This window comes from Manis pentadactyla, chromosome 10 (genome assembly GCF_030020395.1).
Source record: "Manis pentadactyla isolate mManPen7 chromosome 10, mManPen7.hap1, whole genome shotgun sequence".
NCBI classification, from domain to species: Eukaryota; Metazoa; Chordata; class Mammalia; order Pholidota; family Manidae; genus Manis; species Manis pentadactyla.
The window spans coordinates 56,053,850-56,066,727 of NC_080028.1; positions in this window are offsets into that span (position 1 = coordinate 56,053,850).

Genomic DNA, 12,878 nt, shown 5'->3' on the forward strand with positions numbered 1-12,878 from the left:
ATTACTGTTATGAAGGAAAAGCTCAGGCTACACACCTGGTTCCAGGAAGAGGAGGAGTGATACATGAAGCAGGGCTTCCCTGGTTAAGGTGATCTGTCCAGAGCCGACAGAGTCTCAGCTGACCTGCAGTATTAGCAAACCCAGCAAGGGTGTGCTGACACTGACCTAGATCAGCCAATCCATAGGGAACCCACATTCATGTGAGAGATAGTAACAAATGGCTGCTGCTTTAAGCCATTGAGTTTTGGGGTGGATTGTTACACAGCCAACCCTAGCTGATAAACTGTCCCATGGAACCCTTGACCATCACCCAGTATCCAAATGGAGCATGGAGAATTTCCCCAGGAAACAGTAATGATCCGGGATACAGTGATGATGCCAGAAGGGTTCAGTGTGACCAGAAGCTCTCTGAGCACTGGGCAGCTCTACCTCACATGAAAAGTCAAACTTTCAAGGGTTAGAGTGTTAGAGAGCCAGCTTTCACCGGGGCATCCCAACCCTCAACATAACCTTGGAAAAAACCCTCGGATACAGCAGGATACAACCCAAAGCTCTTCATGGATTCTTCTCAATTCCCATGGCTTTTCTCATGGTTCTTGTCATTTCCACACCCTCATACATACACGTATTACCATGCTTTTTGTTCATTTATTTCCCTGTTTTTTCTGGCTACACAATCTAAGAATGGACTAGTAGAAGCAGAGTTGGTAAAAAAAAGTCAAGAAGCTACTGGAGATGTCCAGGTGGAAGATGGCACTGGGTTGAATGAAGACTGAGAGTGAGGAAGGAAGCAATTTGATATTAAAAATATCAATAACAACACTTACCAGGCGCTTCTTATATGTCAGTCACTGTTCTAAGCTCACTACATATATTTAATCAACAATCTTATGGATCGGGTGCTATTACTCCCTCCACTTTACAGATGATGTTGTTGAGGCCAAGATGACCCAGCCCAGACTTCACGTGGTAGATTCAAACCCAGGAAGCCCGGATTTTAACCCCTGCACGATTCTGCTACTGAATGATCTAAGAGCTTTGCAGGATGTAGAATAAACAGCACTCAGTGGCTGATTAGCAACAGGGGCGAGAGACAGGGAATTCAAAGCAGTTACGGTCTTCTTATCTGTTCGAGGGAAGACTGTGCATGTGCCCATTTACAAGGACAAAGAAGGAAAAAGTCCACTCAGAGAGTACCGTTTCGATTAAAGAGTAGAAGACTCACAGCAGAATGGTTAGTCACGGCATATTTGGAAGACTGTCAAATATTTGCTTTTGACTTGTTGTCTGGGGAATGTCAAGGAATTAGAACTGGAACAAATAGGTAGAAGGTTCTGAGAGAAGGATTTGATTTTCATGTAAGGAATAACTTCCAGTGGTCAGAACTTGACATGGAGTGGAAGGGCTGTCTTGGAGGTACAGAGATGCCTGGCAATGCAGCTGTCCCGCAGGGTCTCAACATCCCTTGGCAGGGATCATGAGTGGAGGAACCCAGCAGTGTCAGGGTTGTGGGGTGGGGGGTGATAAATAAATTATTTCACAGTCACAGGACCATTGTGTGAAAGAACTTGTTCTGGGTACTCCTTACAATCTTGCAGAATAAATAGAAGCTATTTGAAATCTGTTTGATTTTTTTAATACAGTAGCCAAAGACTGTGCAAAATAAACAGCCATTTGGAAGAGGAAAAACCTAGGTTTTCTTGGCTTTGTCTTGTTCTTTTAACAAAGCTCCTTGTTTGAGGAGGAACAGCATTTCTTCTCTCTAGAATGTAGAACAATGCTGGCTTTTCTGCTACAGCCAGCAAGTATATTTTCCTTATTTCCAAGAGATGACTGGTGGGGGAGCAGGAGGCAGGGTCCTCATTCAACTGGGTGCCCTAGAAGTTTTGCTCTTCGATAAAAATGTTTAAAGTGCTTTGGAAGAGATCTTTTGAGACAGCCCCTCAGGGCAGAGTGTACAAGACAGCCTTGGTTCTCCACTCCCTCCCTGCTCTTGTCTGGAAGCTTAGGTTCCTTTCTGTATGCCTCCCATTTCCCTGAGTGGCTGATGCCATCCAGCTGGGACCGGATGACCAGTTCTAGGATTAGGAGTGGACCTCTGGGACTTGGACTTGACAGCATCATGGAGGTCACCAGGAAGAGATGGAGAGACCAATGGAAGCTGGATATTGGAGATAAAATTCAAAAGAGGTAAAGTGAAATAATGCAGAAAACCTCCCACTCTTATACATTTCTCCTCTTTTGCTTTTTGTAGCTTGAGTAGGGTTCCCTATGATGCATTTCATTTTTGTTTTAAATGTGATCTGAAGGAAAAGCAGAGAGCAAATGTGGAGCTACTATGGCCTCTGTGTTCTGTATGGTTCACAGTGCAGAGTGAGGCAACGAAGCCTGAATAAGATCAGGGACATGTAAACACAGGGCCAGTCCATGAGGTGAGGTACATAGGTAGGATCAAAGAGGTGGACCCAAGCCTTTCTTGATGAGCTGAGCAGGGTTATCCAACTCCTCTATCCTAGGGTTCCAACAGTGTAATGTGAGAAACAGCAGGTTAGGAGTGGCCTGGCTCAGAAGCAGCAGTCAGCACAAACACACAGATATTTTGAGTTGCAACTGGACTGCTGTCAGTCACAGCCTAGAGTCTCCTAGAAATCAGGGTCCCGTCCACCGTCACACAGACGGAACACAGAGGCCCTCATGACTCCACATTTAGTCTCTGCTTTCTCTTAAAATCATATGTAAAGCAAAGATGAAATTGATCATAGGGAACCCCACGCAAGTAACAAAAAGAAAGAGGAGAAAGTATACGAGTAGGTCATGAAATCCAAGGGAGAGAGTGCCATCTTGATGGGAGGAGATGAGAAGTCACCACCTTCTCCGCCTTTCTCAGCAGCAGCCATGCACTGGGGTCTCCTTAGGAAGCCCAGAGTCAGGTGTGCCCTCTGCCTATTCAAAGTGGTTAAGGACACAATGCGGCGCATTTTTAAGTCATTTTTGGCTCCGTTTTATTGTCCTCTCTTGTTTTTGAATTACCTTGCATCTACTTTGAATTTGGGCTTTCTCTTTCGATATTACATATTCTCTTATGCCATATGCCATCTTTTCTGAAAAATAAATCTCAACAGAAACATTCACTTGAACACGAATGGATGTGCATGCGTATCTGGGATCACATGTTCTCCACACACCTGCACATATTTTCTCTCATCATCCCTGTACGCCACCACCATGACTAAATGACTCATAAACAACATGAACCCGAGAAAATGCCCAGTGTATCTGGTAATTGAGTTAGTGGGGGCGATTTTGCTGGTCTTCTGAAGACTCTAAGTTTCTAGAGTGTCAGAAAAGATGCCATTGGCAAAGATGCCTGAAAATACGTCACATCTCATGGGACCCTGTGGCATAACATTGCCCTTCCTGCCCTCCTGAGCAGAAGTCTGTCCCCCCACCCCTTGAGTTGGGTTGGCCTGGTGACTTTCTTTGGAAGTGGCGGAAGTGATATGGGGCAAGTTTTGGAGTCTAGGTTTCACGAGGTCTCATGTGTCCACCTTTACTCTGTGATGCTTCTCTGAGGCCACCACTTAAAGAAGTAGGTCCTGTGTACTGAAAAATGGGAAGCCCCATGGGAAACAAGCAAGGTGCCCCACTGGCAGCCAGCTTCTCCTTCCATCTCAGCTTCAGTTCAGAGCAAGCGGATGTCAGAGGCTGGCTTTAGAACTTAGATCTCCTGGCCTCTGATCTCATGTCCTTAAAGGGGGTAATCAAAACTACAGCCCTCCTCTGTAGGGAAGGGAGGAGCTGTGACAGCACAATCCTGTAGGAAAGGGACAACCCGCAGTGTCTAAAGACAGAGCTGTAGCCCCAGCCTGGTCAACAGCTTGCTGTGCATCTATAAGCCTGGAAAATGACCTCTCTGGACTTTAGCCTCCTCACCTGCGGATTGAGCAGACTGGGGCAGTGAATCTCCAAGGCCTCTTTTAAGTTTTGATAGTCCCTGATTGCGTGACTCAAAAGCAGGCCTTCCCAGCTCTGCAGTCACAGCGGGAGCTCAGGGATGTTACCGTGACAGGCTGGAAGCCAGTGAGGGGGAGGCAGGGGTTGCATTTCATGCTGTCAGTTCCCCTTCCTCTAAAGGGTGACATTGTCACTCACAGCTTATCTTGCTGTGAATTTTTCCTTAGTGGTATCATTGGATTCAGGCTCCAATTAATCATCCTGGGAGAAAGGCAATACTACAAACTCATCACTAATTAATTGGCAGCAACACTAGGTGCGGCGTTCCCTGGTGCAGAAGGTCTGTTTCCCTATCAGCCGCCACCCTCCCAGATCCTAACAATGGTGTGCCGTTTCATTCTCTGTGTGCTCGTTTTGGCCAAAAGCATACATGAACACTCACCATGGGGAAGAATAACAAGAAGTTCCAATTCAGGAAAGTGTGTTTCTGTTTATATCTTCATTCCCAAAACCGATGTTGTATTTAAGGAGAATTCTGCTTTGGCTCTAGTCCGTAAATGAAAATGCCTGCCCTTGCAGTGTTACTTAAATTGAATATTTTTGCTACACATGCAATACTGTAGAAGTGGAGATGAGATCATACCATAAATAGGCTCTGAATTTTGATTTTCAACAGAATTTTTTATCAGAGATTTATTCATACTCAGCTATGCATGTTCCACGCCACCTATGTTCAATGTGAAACATTCACTGTGTAGAATAGAGCTTGTTGAAGGAATGACTGAATGTCTCTTACAAAGCAACTGTGTTTTTCTCTAATCTCTCTCCCTTCATTAATTCCTCAAGTCACAGTGTTCTTGCTTTGATCTCCGCACCAACAATCTCAGTATTCAGTCAGGATTCTCCAAAAGTTATAGGAGCTGTAAACACCATTCAAACTAACTTAGACCTGAGAGGGAATTTTGGGATTGTGTGTCTGGAAAGAAAGCTCGGTAGTTCACATTGACCAAAGGAGAAGATTCAGGAGTTTGGGTCTTGTAAGATTCATACCAAAATTCAGTGCTGCCCAGAATCAATCAGTCAACAAACCAATTCCTTTCTCTCTCTCCCCACCATATGAGGACACAGCAAGAAGGTGGCTGTCGGTAAGGCAGGAAGCAGGAGGAGGGTTCTCAGCAAAACCCAACCATTCTGGAATCCCCATCTGGGACTTCCAGCCTCCAGAACTGTGAGAAAATTAATTTCTGTCGTTCAAGCCACCTAGTCTATTTTGTAAGGCAGCCTGAGCTAGTGCACCAACCTTGGCTAGGTTTCCTCTTATCGCTCTGATATTTTATCCTTTTACTCTCTGTTCTTGGTTGATGTTCACCTAGTCCCATGTTTTAGATTCTCATTACCACTTTGGCCTCCCAGATACAATCTTCAGCTCAGGTGTCCTACGAGCTACATAGTAACATATCTTGCTACCTGCTAAATGGTTCCACTGATGCCCATACATGTCCAAAACTGAAACCATGACCTGCTCCCAGATCTCCTCCATTGCTCCCAGCCACACTCTGTCTCTGCAAACAGATTTGCATTTGCCCACTAGCAAAAGGGTGTCAACATTGATGCACCCTTCCCCCTCATCAGATTCATTCTCCAGATTCTGTACTTATAACTACCAAGTAGTTCTAGAACTCCTCTGTGTCTTCATTTACACTGACAGCACCTTAGCCAAAGGGACCCTCATTGTGCAGCTGGATGTCTATAAATCTTTCCTAAGTTGTCTCCATGATTCCAGCTCGGCTCTCTGTAATCTACACGCTGCACTCAAACTTGATTAGGCCATTCCTCTGCGTGAAACTCAGCACAAATCAAATATCCCACATGTTCCAGCACCCGCTTACCTTTCCAGCATTATTTCTTGTTCTTCCTCCCTCACATTCTTTCCTCCAGCCATGTGGATCTACTTTCCATTCTTTTGGAGCATATCATTCTCACTCTGAAGGTCTGAACATCATTCTCTCCATCTAAAACATCCTTTCTCTTGCTTTTTACCTGATGAGCTCCTACCAGCCATTCTGGTTTCAGCTTAGGGGAAGACTTCTCGTCCCCCCCCAGATATAATTAGGTTCTTACAGGATCTCATAGATCATGTATTAATCTTACTCTGGGACCACTTCACAGTGCTACAAATGATGTGTTCACTTTTTCCCTCTTCTGTTAGACCATGAGTTCCTTAATTGTAGGAGAAGTGTCTGGTGTCTATCATGGATATCTAATTGATATTTGTTTAATGAGTGAATCTATAAAGTAATAAGTGAAAAAATATGCCAAAAAATACACAAACTCATGCCTACACCCCAGAGAGACCATTATTCATTCAGCTCTGTTTGAAAAACAAACAACAAACACACAGCATCACCCTTTAAACAGAAATATGTTTGTAAGGTCTCTAGGAAGGTTCATTTTTCTGGCTTTATATACAAGATCAAGAAGTTAATGTGTCCACTATGCCAATTCCATCCCTTCTGGAAAAAAATCTGCTCTGCCCGTCAATGTCTGCTGTTTTGGGTCCTTTGAATGAAGATCTGTTTTATCAACTCTTGTCCCCTAGTGATTAACACATTAAGCTTTCAGATGGACTTTGTAAATGGCATGTCCCTTCTTGTTACTCTTTTCCCTAATATTCGTTTAACTGTTTTCTAGCCACTGCGGAATAAACCAACAAACAGCTAATATATTTTACCCAGACAAGTGGCTCACTCGGGTCTTCTTGCCTGTTTTAGTGGGGCTCTTGACTTTTATCTCACGTGGGTGCAAATAAATTTTTGCGACAAAGAAAATGTGTGGGTACAGGAGGTTACTGAAAAATAGGATATAAAATGGTACATGGAGACATCTGGTTTAACGTGCATGACTAAAATGACAGAAGAAAAAGGCTACCCATGTTTTACAAGTCTATGCCAGCCCTGGAAAGATGAGAGGAGCCCCACCAGTACCTCTGATGGATGAGAAAAGCAGCTGGAAGGACTGATAATGGGAGTAGAAGGGATGAAAGAACAGATGGCCAGGGGTTGTCAGCAAGTGAGGAATTAAAAGGTAAGCCAAGAGGAGAGGGGCGGAAGATGGCGGCATGAGTAGAGCAGCGGAAATCTCCTCCCAAAACCACATATATCTATGAAAATATAACAAAGACAACCCTTCCTAGAATAAAGACCAGAGGACACAGGACAATATCCAGACCACATCCGCACCTGAGAGAACCCAGCGCCACGCGAAGGGGGTAAGATACAAGCCCCGGCCCGGCGGGAGCCGAGCACCCATCCCCCCAGCTCCTGGCGGGAAAAGAATAGGCAGAGCGGGAGGGAGACGGAGCCCAGGACTGCCGAACACCCAGCCCCAGCCATCTGGGCCAGAGTGCAGACACAGTACGTGCCCAGGGGGCCCTGGATACTAGGAAAACAGGGCAGCTAGAATAGTGAGCGGATACCGGAGGCTGGGGGCCTGAGGACATAAGAAAAGCGGGTGACCAATTTTTTTTTTTTTTTTGCTGCTTTGTTTTGGCGAGCGCTTTTTGGGAGTCTTAAAGGGATAGGGACCCCAATACTAGGGAAACAGGGCAGCAAGAACAGAGAGCGGGCACCGATGGCCTGGCGCAGGAGGACACCAGAAAAGCAAGCGCCCATTTTTTTTTTTGCTGTTTTGTTTTGGCAAGCGCATTTTGATAGTCTTAAAGGGATAGGGAACCCAATATTAGGGAAACAGGGCACCAAGACCAGTGAGCAGAGGCCTGAGGCTGGCACCAGAGAATAAAGAAAAACGAGTGACCACCTTTTTTTTTGATTAAAAAAAAATTTTTTTTTTTTTTTTTGGTGGTCGTTGTTTTGTTTTGGCGGCTGCTTTTTGGAAGTCTTAAAGGGGCAGGGCAGGACACTTAATCCAGAGGTAGGGAATCCGGGATCTCTGGGCACCCTAACCCCTGGGCTGCAGGGAGCAGGGAGGCCCCTTACGGAGATAAATAGCCTCCCAGCCGCTACCGCTCCAACGCGACTCCACGACTTTGGAGCAGCTGCCCGAGCCAGGCCACGCCCACAGCAACAGCAGAAATAAACTCCCTAGCAGCCGGGCAGGAAGGAGAAACCCTGTCTGCGCGCAGCTGTGCAGCACAAGCCACTAGAGGTCGCTGTTCTCCCAGGAGAGGAGGGCCACAAACCAACAAGAAAGGAAGTTCTTCCAGCTGTCACTCTTCCCAGCTCTGCAAACTATTCCTATCACCATGAAAAGGCAAAGCTACAGGCAGACAAAGATCACAGAGACAACACCAGAGAAGGAGACAGACCTAACCAGTGTTCCTGAAAAAGAATTCAAAATAAGAATCAAAAACATGCTGACAGAGATGCAGAGAAATATGCAAGAGAAATGGGATGAAGTCCGGAGGGAGATCACAGATGCCAAAAAGGAGATCACAGAAATGAAACAAACTCTGGAAGGGTTTATAAGCAGAATGGATAGGATGCAAGAGGCCATTGATGGAATTGAAATCAGAGAACAGGAACGCATAGAAGCTGACATAGAGAGAGATAAAAGGATCTCCAGGAATGAAACAATATTAAGAGAACTGTGTGACCAATCCAAAAGGAACAATATCCGTATTATAGGGGTCCCAGAAGAAGAAGAGAGAGGAAAAGAGATGGAAAGTATCTTAGAAGAAATAATTGCTGAAAACTTCCCCACACTGGGGGAGGAAGTAATCGAACAGACAACGGAAATACACAGAACCCCCAACAGAAAGGATCCAAGAAGGGCAACTCCAAGACACATAATAATTAAAATGGCAAAGATCAAGGACAAGGAAAGAGTGTTAAAGGCAGCTAGAGAGAAAAAGGTCACCTATAAAGGGAAACCCATCAGGCTAACGTCAGATTTCTCCATAGAAACCCTACAGGCCAGAAGAGAATGGCATGATATATTTAATACAATGAAACAGAAAGGCCTTGAACCAAGGATACTGTATCCAGCACGACTATCATTCAAATATGATGGTGGGATTAAACAATTCCCAGACAAACAAAAGCTGAGGGAATTTGCTTTCCACAAACCACCTCTACAGAACATCTTACAGGGACTGCTCTAGATGGGAGCACTCCTAGAAAGAGCACAGCACAAAACACCCAACATATGAAGAATGGAGGAGGAGGAATAAGACGGGAGAGAAGAAAAGAATCTCCAGACAGTGTATATAACAGCTCAATAAGCGAGCTAAGTTAGGCAGTAAGATACTAAAGAGGCTAACCTTGAACCTTTGGTAACCACGAATTTAAAGCCTGCAATGGCAATCAGCACATATCTTTCAATAGTCACCCTAAATGTTAATGGGCTGAATGCACCAATCAAAAGACATTGAGTAATAGAAAGGATAAAAAAGCAAGACCCATCTATATGCTGCTTACAAGAAACTCACCTCAAACCAGAAGACATGTACAGACTAAAAGTCAAGGGATGGAAAAACACATTTCAAGCAAACAACAGTGAGAAGAAAGCAGAGGTTGCAGTACTAATATCAGACAAAATAGACTTCAAAACAGAGAAAGTAACAAGAGATAAAGAAGGACACTACATAATGATAAAGGACTCCAACAAGTTAAACTAGAAATAAACTGTACAAAGAAAGCAAAGAGGCTCACAAACACATGGAGGCTTAACAACATGCTCCTAAATAATCAATGGATCAATGACCAAATCAAAATGGAGATCCAGCAATATATGGAAACAAATGACAACAACAACACTAAGCCCCAACTTCTGTGGGACACAGCAAAAGCAGTCTTAAGACGAAAGTATATAGCAATCCAAGCATATTTAAAAAAGGAAGAACAATCCCAAATGAGTAGTCTAATGTCACAATTGGTAAAAGAAGAACAAATGAGGCCTAAGGTCAGGAGAAGGAGGGACATAATAAAGATCAGAGAAGAAATAAATAAAATTGAGAAGAATAAAACCATAGCAAAAATCACTGAAACCAAGAGCTGGTTCTTCGAGAAAATAAACAAAATAGATAAGCCTCTAGCCAGACTTATTAAGAGGAAAAGAGAGTCAACACAAATCAACAGTATCAGAAACGAGAAAGGAAAAATCACGATGGACCCCACAGAAATACAAAGAATTATTAGAGAGTACTATGAAAACCTATATGCTAACAAGCTGGGAAACCTAGAAGAAATGAACAACTTCCTAGAAAAATACAACCTTCCAAGAATGACCCAGAAAAAAACAGAAAATCTAAACAGACCAATTACCAGCAACGAAATTGAAACGGTAATCAAAAAACTATGAAAGAACAAAACCCCCGGGCCAGATGGATTTACCTAGGAATTTTATCAGACATACAGGGAAGATATAATACCCATTCTACTTAAAGATTTCCAAAAATTAGAAGAGGAGGGGATACTCCCAAACTCATTCTATGAAGCTAACATCACCCTAATACCAAAACCAGGCAAAGACCCCACCAAGAAAGAAAACTACAGACCAATATCCCTGATGAACGGAGATGCAAAAATACTCAACAAAATATTAGCAAACCGAATTAAAAAATACATCAAAAGGATCATACACCATGACCAAGTGGGATTCATCCCAGGGAAGCAAGGATGGTACAACATTCGAAAGTCCATTAACATCATCCACCATATCAACAAAAATAAAGACAAAAACCACATGATCATCTCCATAGATGCTGAAAAAGCATTTGACAAAGTTCAACATCCATTCATGTTAAAAACTCTCAGCAAAATGGGAATAGAGGGCAAGTACCGCAACATAATAAAGGCCATCTATGATAAACCCACAGCCAACATTATATTGAACAGCGAGAAGCTGAAAGCATTTCCTCTGAGATCGGGAACTAGACAGGGATGCCCACTCTCTCCACTGTTATTTAACATAGTACTGGAGGTCCTAGCCACAGCAATCAAACAAAACAAAGAAATACAAGGAATCCAGATTGGTAAAGAAGAAGTTAAACTGTCACTATTTGCAGATGACATGATACTGTACATAAAAAACCCTAAAGACTCCACCCCAAAACTACTAGAACTGATATCGGAATACAGCAAAGTTGCAGGATACAAAATCAACACACAGAAATCTGTGGCTTTCCTATATACTAACAATGAACCAACAGAAAGAGAAATCAGGAAAACAACTCCATTCACAATTGCATCAAAAAAAATAAAATACCTAGGAATAAACCTAACCAAAGAAGTGAAAGACTTATACTCTGAAAACTACAAGTCACTCTTAAGAGAAATTAAAGGGGACACTAACAGATGGAAACTCATTACATGCTCATGGCTAGGAAGAATTAATATCGTCAAAATGGCCATCCTGCCCAAAGCAATATACAGATTTGATGCAATCCCTATGAAACTACCAGCAACATTCTTCAATGAACTGGAACAAATAATTCAAAAATTCATATGGAAACACCAAAGACCCCGAATAGCCAAAGCAATCCTGAGAAAGAAGAATAAAGTAGGGGGGATCTCACTCCCCAACTTCAAGCTCTACTATAAAGCCATAGTAATCAAGACAATTTGGTACTGGCACAAGAGCAGAGCCACAGACCAATGGAACAGACTAGAGAATCCAGACATTAACCCAGACATATACGGTCAAATAATATTTGATAAAGGAGCTATGGACATACAATGGCGAAATGACAGTCTCTTCAACAGGTGGTGCTGGCAAAACTGGACAGCTACATGTAGGAAAATGAAACTGGACCATTGTCTAACCCCATATACAAAAGAAAACTCAAAGTGGATCAAAGACCTGAATGTAAGTCATGAAACCATTAAAGTCTTGGAAGAAAACATACGCAAAAACCTCTTAGACATAAACGTGAGTGACCTCTTCTTGAACATATCTCCCCGGGCAAGGAAAACAACAGCAAAAATGAGTAAGTGGGACTATATTAAGCTGAAAAGTTTCTGTACAGCAAAAGACACCATCAATAGAACAAAAAGGATCCCTACAGTATGGGAGAATATATTTGAAAATGACACATCCGATAAAGGCTTGACGTCCAGAATATATAAAGAGCTCACATGCCTCAACAAACAAAAAACAAAAAACCCAATTAAAAAATGGGCAGAGGAACTGAACAGACAGTTCTCCAAAAAAGAAATACACATGGCCAACAGACACATGAAAAGATGCTCCACATCGCTAATTATCAGAGAAATGCAAATTAAAACTACAATGAGGTATCACCTCACACCAGTAAGGATGGCTGCCATCCAAAAGACAAACAACAACAAATGTTGGCGAGGCTGTGGAGAAAGGGGAACCCTCCTACACTGCTGGTGGGAATGTAAGTTAGTTCAACCATTGTGGAAAGCAGTATGGAGGTACATCAAAATGCTCAAAACAGACCTACCATTTGACCCAGGAATTGCACTCCTAGGAATTTACCCTTAGAATGCAGCAATCAAGTATGAGAAAGACCAATGCACCCCTATGTTTATCGCAGCACTATTTACAGTAGCCAAGAATTGGAAGCAACCTAAATGTCCATCGATAGATGAATGGATAAAGGAGATGTGGTACATATACACAATGGAGTACTACTCAGCCATAAGAAAAGGGCAAATCCCACCATTTGCAGCAACATGGATGGAGCCGGAGGGTATTATGCTCAGTGAAACAAGCCAAGCGGAGAAAGAGAAATACCAAATGATTTCACTCTCTGTGGAATATAAGAACAAAGGAAAAACTGAAGGAACAAAACAGCAGCAGAATCACAGAACTCAAGAATGGACTAACAGGTACCAAAGGGAAAGGGACTGGGTAGGATGGGAGGGTAGGGAAGGATAAGGGGGGGGAGAAGTAGGGAGGTATTAAGATTAACATGCATGGGGGGATAGGAGAAAAGGGAG